Source organism: Pholcus phalangioides, unplaced genomic scaffold (assembly GCF_987345545.1).
Source record: "Pholcus phalangioides strain wild (caught in Gottingen) unplaced genomic scaffold, Ppha-v1.0 ptg000016l_1, whole genome shotgun sequence".
Classification (NCBI taxonomy): Eukaryota; Metazoa; Arthropoda; class Arachnida; order Araneae; family Pholcidae; genus Pholcus; species Pholcus phalangioides.
This window is the reverse complement of record NW_028301609.1, coordinates 6456049-6473857: the sequence shown is the minus strand read 5'-3', so window position 1 is coordinate 6473857 and position 17809 is coordinate 6456049. Positions and strand designations below refer to the sequence as shown.

At 37.0% G+C, this 17809-nt stretch overlaps 1 protein-coding gene across 2 annotated transcripts in view; it reads right to left on the bottom strand.

Annotated features, from left to right (window-relative positions):
- Positions 1-17809, bottom strand: part of LOC149074940 (uncharacterized) — a 153305-nt gene that overhangs the window by 33682 nt on the left and 101814 nt on the right. The window lies entirely within an intron of this gene.

Sequence of the window (17809 nt, the reverse complement as noted above, 5' to 3'; positions counted from 1 at the left end):
TTGGTTCAGACATTTTACTGATCCGTAAAGGCTGAGAAACGCAGCTCTAAGCGATTTGAGACGCGCGATTTTAAATTCAATTTTCCCCCCAAAAAATTACTCTTTTTTATAACAGAATTGGACATAAAGTTTAAAATATTTTGCATGCCTGCTGGGGGGGGGGGGTGTCATTTTTCTAAAGTCTTAGTTGTGAAACATGCAATATAAGACGTTTTGACTTGGCTTCTTAAACGTCGTATAAACGAGGTTCCACCGTAATAAGCAGCATTAGGCGGAGAATCAAAAGTGCCTCCTATGTGTCGAAAACCGGTTAGGAGGGCTTCAAGAAGAAAAAAGTTGGATTCCGACACCTCCGTGCACCACTCTTACACCACATACACCTTTCGCTTTGATCTCCTAGAAGAGTTAACCATCTCTTCGAAAACATCCGTCAAGTTTTTTTTTTTTCCTCTTAAAAGAAAGAAGAAAGAAAACACACACACGAAATGCGAGACAGTAGTGTCTGGACAATCTTCATAAAGAGGTGGGATGCACAACTGTCTTGACTAGACCTTCTCCTGCTGGTCAGTCTCGGAATCTCTGAACAGATCCCAGGAGATGATGACGGGTTTCAGGTAAATTCATGAGAGCAAAAAAAAAAAAAAAATGAGTTTCCCTCCATTATTTATTGCATTAAAAAAAAAGCAGAAATTTCTTTTCCTTTCAAAAAAAAAAAGGAGACCGATGCCAGATGCCCATACTGTATATAATTAAGGAACAGTCTATTACGGAAAATAGCGTCATTGAAAAAAAAACACACACATTTTGAAAATTTTCCCTCACTGATTTTTTTTTCAATTTTTTTGGTGCATACAGCGCAATCTAAAATTTCACTCAGACCTTATTAGAGCACATTGATCGGTCAGTGACCAGGACCACCAGAGGCGTATTTACGGACGGGGGGGGGGGGGACTCATTTAGTAGAAAGGCATAAGGGTGGAAAATCTCTACACATAGTATCTACCCACTCAATTCGAAAAAGGACAATTTTAAACCTTTGCGGTCCAGGGGTTTTTCACAACTTCGTTGGTGCAGTTCGTACTTTATAGAACCCGCAATGACAAAGGCTCCTGGATGTTGGTCCCTTTGCAGTTTTCGAGTGGCTTATGAAATCTGCTAAGAAGCCGAATTCACGGGGCCATCCTCCATCGTAAGGAGCACCGTTGTAACAACAAAGTGCCGCTGTTTCCTGATGCGGTCCTATGTATGTGTAACAAAGAAAAAACGGTCTCTGAAACCATATACAAATACAAGGCCACAACAGGCAAAATGCCCAACGAGTTGGCTGAGAAAAAGATGCCCATAACAAATATGGATGTCATATATTTCAAAAATACAGTACAACCCAATTAAAAACACAATCACAAAAATTATAAACAATATATACACATGATACAATGCCCATAAAGAATACTTATGGTTTTCTTATTCTAAGTATGGATAGAGCTTCTCGATTTACCCCAGCATGTTTATCGTATTTCTTTTTAAGCGTGTCAATTGCGTTACAATTTACAACCTCCGCGGGTAAGCTATTCCATTTATTGACAACCCTATTAGAGAAAAGTTCCCTGCGACACCATAACCTCGCATTGTCCCTTAGTAATCGATACTGGTGTCCCCTTATAAAAGCAGTCGATTGGCGGTGTACTAAAAGTTTATGGTCCATACATTGGTTAATGACATCAATTTCAATACGTATATAGTTATTTAATCCTCTTTCTTTGGCATCTTCACTACGCTACTTCAGTATGCTAATATTTCAGTATCAGTAAGATTAACTCACAGAGCCAAGGCTGAAAAATACCAAGGACATGACAGAAATGACTTAGCAAGAACAAAAAATTTTGGGCCAAGAAGGCATACCAGCAACCACAGTAAATTCCTTTTCTATTTCTCTCCCGCTATAAATTGGATCCTTTTTCTGAGGAGTCCCTTTTTTATCTAAAGATTTGTTCTCTCTCGAATGTTTGTGCAAAATAACGATCGATTCTGTGATATTTAACACATTCTCTTTCTCTTTAATGATGTACGTCATATTCTATTTTGTATAATCGCCACTGATTTGAAATTTTGTTCTTGTCACTATCGCGCTCACAACAAACAGAGCGTCTGATAAGTTCATGCATCAAATAGATACACATCTCTCTTCGTTAGTGCATAACAAACCAAGAAGTAAGTTTTTTATAAGAATGATGCTATTTTCAAGACTACTACCAAAAGCACTGTGTAAAATATATAATTCACAAGGGCTAATGTAAATAAGTCAAGAGAAACAAGATGATTTTGCTGCACTGTGTCCATCTTTCTTTTAAATGGATTTGTTTATATTTGGACTGTTCAGTGCTAGCATAATCATTTTTGAAAAAATAATTAAACATTCTTATTTCTTGTTGTTTGCAGAGTTTTAAACATTGTTTATGAAACTACAAGTACTAAAAATCCGGGAAAAACGGAATGTTATTGGGTAACACCAAAAATCCCAAAACAGAGAAGAGGTACCTAAGTATCCAACAGTTTTCTTATGTGAAAACAGTTCTTTCGCTTATACACAAAATGTATACCACAATTTTCAATGGTAGTTACTATACATTGAATTGTCAAAAAGGAATGAAGTAGTAACTACGGAATCTTAGTTTCATATCCAGATAGAAGTGGTTTAATGCCTACTAAAAACATTGATACCAAACGAATTTTCAAATTGAGCAAAAGAAAAATTAATAAACCAAATGGTCCACGTAAAGCCCAAACCTGAAAAAAAAAAACAATGCAATTTTGGTTTTGGAGGAAACATTTATTGCAATCTACTATACTTATATTATTAGGCGATACTTAGATGATGCCCCCTTTTCATTTACAAGAAGTTATATGAACTTTTTTACAGGATTTGTGTGACAAGTAGGGCAACACCTGGAAAATTTATCGGAAAGTAGGAATGGTAGGACAAGGGGGTGCCCGGTAAAAGCATGTGATCCAGAGAGCAGGGGACCAGGTCAGTGAGTGACCAAAACAGTTACCTAGAGAGATTGCAAGCATGTGAGGGACCAAAAGAGTGACGTAGATACAGGAGCGTTTTTACAGAGGTTGGGGAGGGCGCTAAGCGGGATATAGCCCAGGGCGGCAAATTTAAAGAATGAATGGCCGAGAAAAATGAACTAGATATAGTGGGAGAAGGATGGCAAAACCATAAATCCACACACCTCTGAGGACCACCATGGACGCAGATTTCCCAAACGGGAGAGTTGGGAAATTCTTCACGCATATTATAATTGGATTCCCGTTCGGTAAACTCGAGGTTACATAGATGGCTGTTTGAAAATCTTGATGGCTTAATGACTCTTTGTGTGTGTGTGTACAATGGATACGATGTCACAAATATTTCCTACGAGGAAGCGAGTTGAATTCATGCATCAACTAGCGTTAATTCCTTTGTTTTCATTTTGGCAATCTTGGAGGACGTCAATTTGCTCCTATTTCCAAATGGGCTGCCACATCTTCCCTTGGCAGATTAAGGCCGATTTTCAATTCGACACGGCCAGAGTATCACGTTTAACTTTTCTCTTCTGGGATAATTAAGACGAACGGATATGCGATAGGAAAGGAAGGATTGATTTTCTATGGGTTTCACAATGAAGTGTATTTAAAAACTTTTTCCCCCGCACGTATTTTTTCCCCACATCTCGGGTTATCGGATTGGGGTGAGCGATCGTCAAATTCCACAGGCAAATTTATATTCTGAAAAACCCGTATGGACGCAAGAGTTTAGAGAATCGAATTTCATTGTAAAAATATTGAAGATTTCAAGCAGGAGATGACCTTGAATCAAATGAATATCATATAGGATCAAATGAACCAAAAAACGATCTAGGATCAAATGATTCAGAAATAATCTGGGATCAAATGAGTCAGAACTAATTTTGGATAAAATGAAAATCGGCTAGGGCACTGGATAAAATTAATCGGAGATAATATTGGAGATGATATTGGATCAAATGATTGTTTCTGATTCATTTGAACCAAAATTATAATCTAGGATCAAATGATTATGATCTGGGATCAAATGAGTCTGAAATAATCTGGGATCAAATGAGTCAGAAATAATTCTGGGATCAAATGAGTCAGAAATAATTCTGGATCAAATGAAAATCGTTTGGGGCATTGGGTAAAATTAATCGGAGATGATATTGTATCAAATGATTATAATTTTGGTTCAAATGAATCAGAGTGAAATGAATATGATATTGGTTCAAATGCACCAAAGGTAATCTTGGATCAAATGAAATTACATCTCAAATTAATACGATCTTAGTTTAAATGAATCTGAGATGATTTAGGATCAAATGAATGTAATCTTGGTTCAAATGAATATTATCTTGGTTCAAATGAATATTATCTTGGTTCAAATGAATATTATCTTGGTTCAAATGAATATTATCTTGGTTCAAATGAATATTATCTTGGTTCAAATGAATATTATCTTGGTTCAAATGAATATTATCTTGGTTCAAATGAATATTATCTTGGTTCAAATGAATATTATCTTGGTTCAAATGAATATTATCTTGGTTCAAATGTACCAGAGATAATCTCGATCATTTAATCAGAGCTGGTTAGTTATCAGACCACCTTTATCGGATACTTCAGTTTTTCAAAAATAAGAGGGAACACCACAGCTTAATCTTTATACAAAAACTATAAACCATGACTGTTCCAAAAGTCTTCAACATTATCGATTAATAACTAATATACAGTATCAGAAAATGATAACAATCACGGTGATTCAAGGGGTGAAATAGTACGAAGTCGTGTCTGTGTAAATAAAATAGGTACAGAATCACAGTAAGAGAGAAAAAAAAAAATCTAGACTCCGACAATCTTTTTTTTTTTTCCACGTGCACATGTCACCAAGCTGACTATCACTGATCCGCAAATCCTGACAGCGAGCAAATAAAAATGAAAATAGCCATTGCGGATAATCCTCGGCATGCATTAGAGACAATAAAGACGTAAGTATTCATTTGTTTCTCCCTCCATCACTGGAAAACCTATAAGGTCCTTTTTTTTCCTCTCGTCTTCTTTATACGGTATATGTTACCATAAATTTCACGGTATGATAGCCGATCGGGGCGAACATAATAACGCCACAAACACTGACCCTACCCTTTTTTCAATATCATCGCAAATCGTTATCCATCCTTCCTTATACCTTCCCCATTTTTACAGTAGTCGGATGTTTCGCCATTTTTTTTTTCTTTTCTCTCGTGTTATCATCATCATAATCTTTAGGATGTGATGTCTCTGCGAAGGCGAAGATGTCGGTGGAAAAAAAAAGAAAAGCTCCTGTGGCTGTTTTCTGATCGTCAAGAAAATGCTCTTTTATTATTATATAAGAAGAGGAACAACTTTCTTCTTCTCTATGGGCCTTTTTTTTTTCTCCTACCGGGTATAGGAAGAAAGGTAGTTTGAGCCTTTAGGGCTAGAAAACCAGATAATCCCCAAGGGTGAGAGTAAAAGATGGTGGAGGGGAATGGAGCTATAAATGTCTCACAGCCCCTAATGAAGATGTTGGAAGTACGAAAAAAAAATAATATATATATATAAAGATGTTCGGAGTTCGAGGCTTTTAGCCTTTTGCCTTCGCATTTGGAGGCTCAAAAAGCCTTCGACTTGACTTCTACCACACATAGCACATATATATCCGAAAGCTGTTGGAAAAAAAAGAAAGAAAGAAAAACCGGACTCTTAGCTAATGGCGGATGACTTTTCTCGGAGTTTGTCCCTAGAGGGTGTGTACGAAGTGTAGAGAAAACTTTTAGTTTTCACGAGAAGCAAACATAACCACGAGCAAGTTTTGTACCGTCTGTTACGGACCCATACGACTCTGGGATACGTAAAAAAAATAATATTTTACAGTATAGATATGGGTGATTGCTCTGGCCGTATCAACCGATAGCGGAGAAAGAATCACAGATATTCATTTTAGAATTTTATCCTTACAAAGCGTGTCGAGGACCAATTTAAAATGATTTAAAAAGAGAAACTATATCATTATTTTTCAATGTTTTTTCTATTGATGTAATACAGCTCGCTCTCTTTTAAGCATAAAAACTATTTCGCAGCGGTATCATACTGTAGATCAGCGTTTTACACAGTGAGCAATATTAGCCTCCCTGAGGGGTGAAGGTGATGGAACGTATCGAGTGGGGTGACAATAGTCACGGATATAATTGGGATTCTATCAGATCACTCGTGGGGGGGTGGGGGGGGGTTCGGAAAGAATTTGTACGAGATAAAATTTCCCGTGGGGACAAAAACATCGTTATGAAGTCATCGAATTTTATAGTGGTGTGGCGGCCGCAAAATCACGCATGTTTGTACCCCCCCCCCCCCGCCCCATCTACAAAAATACCAGTTACTGCCCTAGGAACAGCAGGGCCCGGTGTGATAATAATTTCGGAGCAACTTAGTCCCGATTTTATATATTTTGTGGGGGAAAGGGAATCGCATTCAAAGATTCATCCATTATCACAGAACATACAGGAGATCTGAAATGTATCTACTAACCAATGAAAATTCAGAATGAAATGAGAGAAAAGAATTCCAGAATCGATAAAAATTCAGAATATATTAATAAGAGAAAAAAAATCCTAGAATTGAAAATATATTTGGTATACTGAGATGTATTTTTTTTTCGCTTCTATTGGCGTATACGCAGAGCGCCTCAAACCGTGGTGTCCAGTGCGACCGCACCCGTCACGCACCTCTAAGGCAGTGGTTCTCAATCTTTTCGAGCCCGCGGTCCGGTTTCATTCATTTTTATGAGTCAAAGGCCCGGTCAAACACACGACCAACGAGAAATGAATGAGGATAAATATGAAACGGCTAATCACTCGCGGCCCGGTATGATTGACATCAGGGCCCGGTGGTTGAGGAAACACTGCTCTAAGGGGATCAGTTCCCGTTATTTCGCGCGAATAACGGTTCACTTCAGGTCTACATATAAAGCATTCCCAGCAAAATGTGCTTCATTATTTCCCTTACTAAATTGCTGAAGAAAGTGATGCACAGTATCCCGCTTATAACGCTTTTGAAAAAAAAAAAAGTTGTGTGCGGGAAAACGCTTCAAACGAGAAACTTCAATCAGTATTAACTGGGACCACGAAATTAAGTCGTACTAAGCGAGAAAACGTTTCAAGCACTATCCACTGTAATTTAAAATCTCAATCTTCCAAATGTTGTTTTCGGGGTTTGTTTTTTCCCTTCACAGAACTTTCCCAGACTTCTCTGCCAAATATTTTTACACCCCTTCCCTGATTTTTCCTGACTTTCCAGGTCATTGGAAACCATGATTTTATTATTATTGATATTTTTTCGTCTATAACAATCTTTCAAAAAAAAAAAAAAAAAAAAAATTACAACCGAAAAATCAAATCAGAACGAATATTTTTTGCCACGAAATTGAATGTTTGTCGGGCGTGTCACTCGCCATGGAAAATTCAATCTCTTCTGAAGCCTATTGGTATTTTCAATACAAGGTCAAGAAACCACAGGGAAATACATTTTCCAGCCACTCACCACAAAAAACAATACTCCCAGTTTAGGACACGGATAAGCCAAAAAAGAATATTTAGAAACCCAGCATACTCACTGCTTTCATGTTCGCGCACATCCAACGAATCAGAAAAAACAACAACAACAAAAAAGCCCATAGATAACAATTAAAAAAAAGAAAATTAAATCAGTCTTTACGATTGAAAACCAGACGCCATAAATGAATTTCATTACCGAGAGAATCCACCAGCAAAGCAACACTTTGCAATTAGGAGAATGTCTTAATCAGCGAATTAAACCCTCCACGGGTGAGGTCACAACACTAGATACAAGTTCTTAGTTCGAATAATATAATTAATAAAAAAACCCTCTTATTTAATATAAAAGACAAGTAGTAAAACATTTTACAACGTGTTCAGTTCGTACAAGAAAAGAGGTAGAAATTTTTCTTTTCTTTGTTCGTAATAAGCTGTTTAAAAGAAAATCTTCTTAACGGCGAAGAAGATTAAATTGCGTTAAGAAAAATATTAATGCTTCTATTATTATTATTATTATTATTATTATTATATAAGGTAGTTTCTTTCTCTTTCACCATTATATTATTTAAAGTGTCCATCCAAATCACGCGATCGTAAAAATAAAAGAAAAATGGATTTTTCCTTTTTAAGGTTCCGTGAAAGTTATTGGTCCGAATAACACGAAACATTTTCGTACAAAAGGTAACTTTCTTATTCTTCGGTCCACATAAAGAGACGACAACGTTTTCTAATTTTTTTTTATCACCTTCACTTAACCCCTCAGCGTTTATAGAGAAAAAAATCACCGAAAGGTCTCGGGAACTACTATTATATAATTAGTATTTATATGAAGAGGAAAGATTTAAAGAGCTGAGAGAAACCTGTTTCCAAGAAAAATGAAATCAACTTTTTCCGCATATTTTTCATCCATTTTTCTTTCCCATTCACAGGAGATGAGTCGAGTATAAATAAAGCTTGAATTTAAACTTTTCTCTCTCTTAATTATATTAAATCAATTAATTTGAGTTGCGATCTAATAAAAGCAATTAATGCTCATTTTGAAATTTTTGTGATTGAATCCAGGGACAAGAGTGAATTTTTTGAGAGTAATGGAATATTGCTTAAGACATCTGTGTATAATATCTATGACTTTTTTGTCGGATCTCCAACGAATTTCGTTTACACCAAAACATAACACTTGCAGTGAAACCTGCCTATAACGATATTGTAGAAACCTAGTGAATATTGTAGGCAGGTTATCGTTGTAGCAGTTTGAGAATTTGCGCTATTTCCTATTGAATAGGAATTCCGCAGGGACCAAAGAAAATATTGATACAGACTATAGTTTCCAAAACAATCTCCCCTTTCTTCAGAATTTTTTTTCTCTCACCGCCTCTGAACTCAAGCGTACCAATAGGATCTTATGCTATATGCGTAGTTTCTATTGCCCCCCCCCCTCCCGAATAATTCCATCGGCCACTTTGGAAAACACTGTTATAGACAGTATCGTTATATATACAACTACTTTACCGCACACCGGTCGTCAATTTACAACTAGTGGAGTTGGGAGGGAAATGAAAGCGCCATCTATCGGTAGCCCCAGGCTCGGTAGGTGTAGAACGTTTCTGGCGTTCTAGCCCGGATTCAAACCCGTGGATCTTAACGGTAACCTTCACAGTGGAACACGAGCATCTTACCACTGCGCCACTCAGGCGCTATCGTTATATACAGGTTTCACTATAAATAATTCTCAGCAATTGGCAAAAAATTGTAAACGCTTTCAAATAGGGTGTTTTGTTACCGTTTTTCAACAATGCAGACACATGCTTAACACTTAATAATGTACAAGGGTATTTCAATTCTTCGATATTTCTCAATGCTCCATATACAGATATCCATTCATTTTTAATTTAGCCACACCAGCGTTTCTCAACCTCTGGTCCTCACGATGGCATAGGTGGTCCGCAGGCAGACTTGATAATTCGAGTCTAACTGAATGAAAAATTATTCATTTGTTGTAATTGATATTAATAATATTGAATTTGAGTTCAAATATAAAAATTATACCTTCATATTTATATTCACCATGCATCATCAAGGAAAATGCTGGAAATTGCGATCCTAAATACCGGATATTACTAATCGTTCTCAAAAGATGCAATTTACAAGTTCGCTAATTACTAAGCAAAAAAGGGGTGAAGGGTGAAGAAATAAAAGGCAGCTAAAAATCGCATTAAACAAAAAATTATCTGAAGAAAAAGAAATTCAAATGATTAGATGACCATATTTCATTGAGAAAAATAAGGAGAACTGGGATCTTAAATCGGGTGAAATACGGGACGTCACAAATTGCCATAAATCGACGACAAAATTCGTCGTTGTAGAATCACTGAAAAATTGAGGGGGAATTATATTTAATATTCCCTGAACATTTTTCACTCTCCCCCCGATTCTCCTTTGACTTTTCAGGTCACTATCCTGTTCGATGTAGTATGCGTTTGAATATTTTTTCTGAATGTGATGCTTGATCTCAGAATTTAGAAAACTTTCCTTCGGAAACCACACACTCAGAACTTCTCTTTCGTAAAACGTTGATCAGAGCCCTCACAAATGGCTTGAATGCGATGTTATTGTCGTACATGGTTTCCCCGTTATTCTTTCGCCCAAAAGAAATTTTCCACTCTCTTCCCGAAACGAATTACATCAATGATTTAATCGTATCAACGAGGGCGGAACGACCCTTAAAAGGAAAATTGCTCAATTTCGAGCCCCCCCCCCCCCCCCCCCACACACACAAAAAGTAACAATATATTGGTAACTCTATCATTATCATTATTACTACTACTATATAACTCTGTTTCCCCCGTCTGTTAGAGACGAAATATGAAACCGTTTAATGATAATAAATGTGAGGACGGTTACATACGAATTATAACGGTTTAAGGGGACCCACGTTTCTGTATCGCCCCAGTTTAAGAGAGGGAGGCGTATTTTTTCCTAGCGACGGGTATAACCGACATCATTACACATACGCACAATACGCCACCGACTGGAACAATGGCATTATTCCCATACGCGTCAACAGGCGTATAACGTATGATAATAATAAGGCCGGAAAAGGCAAAAAAGCGTTAATAGAGAGCGAGTGGTTATTAAGTTAAATTTAGACATCACTTCGATAAAGCAGCGGCTGCCATATAACCTCTTTTTTCTTGTCCAAGAAAGACTGACGTACTCAATGGAAGTGCGTGCGGTGTACTTACAAGGGCGTGCGTACTTTTCTTAAAGAAACCCGTGACAGGGTGGAACGCTCTACGAAGAAACGTAGAGGAATTTCTCTTGTTTTTCCACCTGAAGTATGACCGTCTAAGGTGAGCTCGAAATTTCAAAAACATTCACAAAAAAAAAAAGCGTAACTAATGACAAAATGGCTCTATTTATTTTTTTCAGGGATCAAGGAACTGATCCTGAAACGAATCCAACCTGATCTACAACAGGTCGTGGAATGTTCATTAAACACTTGAAGGTATTCGAAACATCTAATAATAAAGCTGACAAGAAGCTTGGAATTTTGTGATGATTGAGACACATGTAACGCGCGCAACTGCCAAAAATACCCAGATTTCAAAGGTGTATCCGAAGCAAACACCATAAATCAAGGGTGAACAACCTCCGGTCCCGAGACCAAATGTGGCCAGCGAAAGGTGCTCCGGTAGAAAAGAAGTATCAATGCTTTCCTAATCGTATCGATATATACCACGATAAATACGTGGGCCGACCATATTTTCTTCATATAAATACGGGAAATTGGGGTACATAACGATACAACGCAATTATCACCAAAAACCGTTGTTAAAGGCAGGGGTGCACAACCTCCGATCCACCAAGGGTTCCGTCTGGCTCCAGGAAAGGTGTTCCGATAGTAAAGTAACAATACATACAACACGATAAATGTTTTCGCTGACCACGTTTCCTTCATAAAAATACGTGAAAACGGGATTAATACGGGATGTTACCCCAATTATTGGAAGAAAACATAAATAAAAAAACTTGTCAAATACAAGTATAGTTGCTAATTACAGAGAACATAAATTGTCAAAGACAAGTAAAGTTCCATCCAAAAAATTGTCAAAGGCAAGTCAAAGTTGCCAATTACAGCCAAAAAAAAAAAAAACATATTGGAAAATCGTCAATGACGGGAAATAGAGGGCTACTGCAAGCCACAAGGAATCAAAACGTCGTTCACCAAATATGTTTGACAAATGGGACAATGTACATGCGACATGATTAGACTGTATTTATATTTGACTATAAATAATTAATACAAATAACATGATGATTATGACTGTCAAAAAAACAATCTTAATTTTTGATTTCAGTAAAGAATAAAAGTTCAAGCAAGCCTCGTCGAAAATACTGGGAAAAAAAACGGGACATTTTTATAAAAACATTTGGGTCGGCCTAAATTACGAGAATTGCTGTATGAAATTAGTAATATGGTCACCCCCCTCCCCTATATGCACTAGTCTGAAAACGTTGTGCACCCCTGCTACAGAACTCATCGCCGTTCCTGTGCTTACCATTACCTCCTCTATATACAGAAGGTAATGGGCCTACTCGTACAGCCATTGTAGCTTAAAATGGTTTGAATTTGTGCCATTCAACCATTTTATTAAATCGCTTAACGAAAACGTTCCCAACTTCAGGGCACCACCAGGTAGCACTTCATTTAAACAATTATTACGTGAGCCGACGAAAGTTCTAGAAACAGAAACACACACACACACACACACGTTTAGTAGAATTGAGGGTTGTTAAGAATAACCGGGACATTTTATCGGTGGGTCACGCCATGTTGGCTGACGCTGACCATTAGAGGACACATCAAACTCCTGGTTTTCCTACCAATCCAACCCCCCTTCCCGCAAACTATTATCACAAGAACATAATAAAGTAAAAGAAGACCCCATTTTATATTAAGTCTTTACTTTCGAGAGAAATTCTTTCTATTTTTAATGTGGAGTAAAAAAGAATGGAAGAAAAGGTTTCCTTTTTTTTGATTTTTTAGTGGTTGCTAATGTGAGATAGTCATCCAGCAAAGTAAACATATTATTCGTGTTTCATGATATGTTTATAAAAAACATGCAGCTACTCCGCTGGGCAAACACGGACCGTAATAGCTAGAGCCCGGATTTATATGCACTAAAAAAGTAGCAAAATATACACTAAAGAGTATATTTTAAAACTTTTAATTCTAATATACACTAAAAAACTCTGAAACCAAAACTAAATATAAATCTGCATTTGAATATGCCGAGATATGCCATGAAATCAAAAGTATGGGCGAAAAATGTAAACAAATCCATTTAATAATGCCGTAGTATGTAGCTAAAACTGAAAAATATACGCAAAGATGAAAGGGGGGAAAAAAAAACTAATTTGAAAATGCAAAAAAAAAGTTTATAAAAATTGTGGAAAAAATATGCATTTCTTCAATATGCCATAAAGAGCATAGGTATATTGGAAAATGTGAGAAATGAAAAAAAAAAAAAAAAAAAAATATATATATATATATATATATTCAAAAATGCTGACGTTTTCTTAAAAATGAAAAATAAGCACAAAATGCAAAACATGCATATTTTAAAAGCACATAAAGTAGTACGGCCCAATCTAAGGGAAAAGGAAAAATATGCAGTAGAGGCAGAAAATATGCGCAAAAAAATGAATACATATGTTTAGAAGTGCAAAAATATGCCTTTAAAAACGCCTAAAATATGCCCTAAAATGAAAAATACTCAAGAAATTTGATTAAATTTGAAGAATAAAAATAATCTTGCAAGCATTAGTGCATTACGATCGACGGGAAAAAAGGCTAAAAATAATTCAAAAATTGAGGGCGCGATTTTCGCATTTATATGCACTTACTATAAAAATTGCTGAGATTTGAAATTGCATATGCACTCATACATTTGCTCCGGGCTCTAATAATAACTTATGCTGTATATGACAGCGTCTCCACCATATCTGAATCCAAGGACCAGTGAAACGTCTGAAAAAATCCGACGAACTTGCCTGTGTGTGTGTATCCAGCATTACGGAACATTCCTGCATTTTAAGTTCCGATTTCATTCATACATTTGTCCCGTTTTTTTTTTCCAAAGATGCATATTTTAATTTGCAATGTTTACTAAAAAATTGTGAATTAAACGGAGTTTTCCCAACTTATTATGATCATTTTAACTGTAAATACAGCTAGTTCATCTCACATGTTTGACAGGTTCAACGTCCCCCCCACTCAATTTTTCAGTGATTCTAACTACAACAGGGGGATTTTGTCGACTTATGGCAACGTGTTTGATGGCAATTGGTGACGTCCCGTATTTTAACGTATTTAAAAGCCCATTCCACTCATTTTTATCAATGAAATATGGTCATCTAGTCATTTGAACATAATAGTTTACTGTAATTTGTAGCAGCTCTTTATTTCCCAACCTTCATTCATTTTTGCAGTAAACAGCCAACTCGTAAAAAATCTTTAGACTACAGTTAGGAACATCCCGTATTTAGGATTGCAATTTCCCGCATTTTCCTTGATGATGTATGGTGAAGCTAATAATATGAAAGGTGCAATTTTTATTTGAACGCATATGGATTATATTACGCATATTATTATATATTATGAAACGAACGATTATTAATATCAATTTTAACTGAATAAAAAATTATTCATTTGTTGTAATTGAAGTGTGAAGTATGCCTGCGGACCCCCCATGTCATCGTCGCGAACCATAGGCTGAGAAACACTGCTGTATCAAATGCATTTTTCTCTAAAGGATTATTGTTTTCTAAATGCTTAAAATGCTAGCTTCTTAATGCTGAAAGCTGTTGAAAAAGACTATAACATTGCAAGTTTACTTCAGAAGAATTGTATGACTATATATCAGCTTATCTCGCACCAGGCTCTAGGAGTAAATAAAAAATTGGTGAAATTGTGTAAAAATCGGTTATATGGTGATGCGCTATATCTAAATTCTAGACATTGTTGATAGAATTTTATCCAAAGACATTGTTGATAGAATTTTATCCAAAGACATTGTTGATAGAATTTTATCCAAAGACATTGTTGATAGAATTTTATTCAAAGACATTGTTGATAGAATTTTATTCAAAGACATTGTTGATAGAATTTTATCCAAAGACATTGTTGATAGAATTTTATTCAATACCATTGCAGCTAATTCTACACAAAAGCATTGATGATAGAGTTGTTTAAAAGCATTGTCGATAGAGTTGTTTAAAAGCATTGTCGATAGAGTTGTTTAAAAGCATTGTGGATAGAGTTGTTTTGTAGACAGAATTTCATCGAAACAATTGTTGCTTTGATTTTATTAAAAAAATTCTCATTGGAAATTTCGATCACAGAATTAGCAAGAATTTTGCTATTCTGGAAAACATAAAAGGGGAAATAAAGCATAATATCAGACAGAGCTCTCTGTACAGAGCTGGGCTCGGATTGTCGAAATGAGAGGGTTTCAAGACAACGAGATATTTCGGGATTGCCGCTGTAAGGGTTAAATAAGATTTTCATTGTGATGTTGACACTGGTGGATGAACCACAGTAGGTGAAGTTGCTTTACCTCAGCCACAAACTTCCGGCTGACGCTTCGGACGCGGAAGAGATTGAAAAAAGGTTTAGGCACAATCACCTCCTGCCGGGCAGACGTGCAGCGCCCTGTACCGACAAAGATTCGAACTATTAGTTTTTCTTCTGTCCCAAAAACAATGCCCTTTAGTGATAATAATTTTTTCGCAACCCACATTGAAATATCCCAATTCCTTCAATTTTCATTTTTTAAAACTATTTACGAATTTTTGTGCCACCCTGTAGATCACACACGGAAAATATTACTCTGGCTTCAGAAACTTGAAAACTAACACACACTGAATTTGAGCTTTATGCTGCTGACCATAACTACCAAATACGAACCGAGATTATTTCGCTCAATTAGACATCACATGCTCTTCTCGAAACGACCGCAAACCGATCAACGCCTCATTATTATCATTATCAGAGCCGCACGCGAAGACACAAGAACCACTTTCTCTCAACTAGAGTGACTTACGTCCCTAAAGAGTACGTCACGTTCCCAACCTTAATATACATTTAAATAACAGCTATAACGAACAATCTGGAATTAGCAAAAAAAAAAAAAAAAGAAAAACAGAAAAAAAAAGTGTTCAGCAACACCTGGCGGCGATTTCACGAAACAAAAAGAGAGAGCGGAAACAATTTCATTTCTTTAAAATATTAGTACAATTCTGTCACGCAAATCGCCGTTTTCCGGGAACCATTACATTACCATTAGTCGGTGCATCATTACCATAAATAATCACGGGTACGGAAAAGGGGTAAAAGTAGGAAAAAACAAAATGAGTCATAAAATGGAACATTCGAGATTTTCTCTCCGGAAAAAATTTCATTCTATTTTTTTTTTTCGCTCCCTCTGTCGATGAAAATCGCACACAATTCCCTCATTTTCATTGAAAAAAGTCAATTTAAAAGGAAAAAAAAAAAAGACCGTTTAGAAATATTTCTTATTCTGAACGAATTAAGGGTCATTGACGGTTATGAAAGTGGGGGGAAGACCTCAATAGCCTCATAATTAAATTTCTTTTTAATACATTAATCAATAATGGACCGAAAAATAAAACTATTTCACACACTAGGGGAGGGGGAAGGTGGAAGAAGTCACTTTAAAACGAAAAGTCACGGTTTTTCAAGAATAAATTCGACTGTTTTCGGTTAATGGGAGGGTTCCCGACCGTGTTTCCATGATGACGACGACGACGACGATGATGATGATTCTGGTCATTATGGAACCTGCAAATGGTCTTCGAGGGTCATTACGTTACACTTAATGTCCACAGAAATTAAGGACGGGAAATTTTCTTCTTTGAAAAAACGAGGGCGTTCGAAGTAATTTTTGAGAGAGAAATAAGGAGAAACGCGTGAATATTGGGAAGAACTCTTTGGCACACACTTCCCTCCCCCCCCCCCCGCTCCTAACGAGGCAGATAATAATACAGTTATAGTAATAGTCGAACGAAGAAGGTGGGAGGGGAGGGGGAAGAAATCCAATATGGCTGAGCATGTTTCAGTGCCCTTCGTATCAGTAAATGTGGGGGGAAATTATCCTTTTCCTTTCACAATCTTATCCTCATTCAAATTTGCGAAATTTTCAAAAGTCATTCGTGGACGAAGACGTCTAGAAAAATTTTCGTAATTGGCAAAACCACTATTTTACCGCATACCGATTCCGGCCATTATCACCATACGGCAGTTTACTACCGATCGAGTTTGGTCGGAATTGAAGCCGCCATCTATCGGTGGTTCAGGTTCGGTAGGGAAATAACTTGTTATCTATGTCAATCCCTTTGGATCGAACTCACGGACCCGACGGCAGCCACCATGGTGGTAGGCGTTTCAGTTAGTACCATTGCGCCACTCGGGCACGTCGCAAAACTAAAGCAAAACGGGGACTATAACTAGGACTAACTATGAGTGAAGTGTAATGATTGATTAACTGTATCGTTGCGGGCCTGTTGCTCTCTGTGGCGAGACTCTTCCGAGGGTCGGTAGTAATTAATTTAGTAATCGGCTCGCATTCGCTGCTAGAAATTCGTAACCACAGAAAACCTACTTCAGCCGACCACCACTAGTGACGGTGGAGGTTCGAACCCTGGTCGGTACTCGCGATGCATGACATAGACTAGCGTTTCTTAACCTTTTTTTGCCCGTGGCCCCCTTTGAAGCATATTTTGTTTCTCGTGGCTCCCCTGTCTTACCCAGAGTCTTCGATCTTCATCTAAAAGCAAGATCTGAATTGACTTTTTCAGTGAATTTATATTGAACGAAAATTTTGCAAAGAAGATTGACCTTCAGACCACTGGCCTAAAATTTATTGAGCTCCCTAATAGTCCGATTTCTATTTAGGACCATCTCAACCTTGAAGCATCCCACTACCACTAGGGGGGACATATGACCCCCGGTTGAGAACCACTGACATAGACTACTTTCTTTCTTTCAAACCGAACACGGACTACTGCTGATCGAGCCCGTTGAACGCGAAGATACCGTCAAAAGTGGAAATAAAGACACAGCGACATCCGTATCGCGCGCACAAAGAGCAAACGTTCCGGAA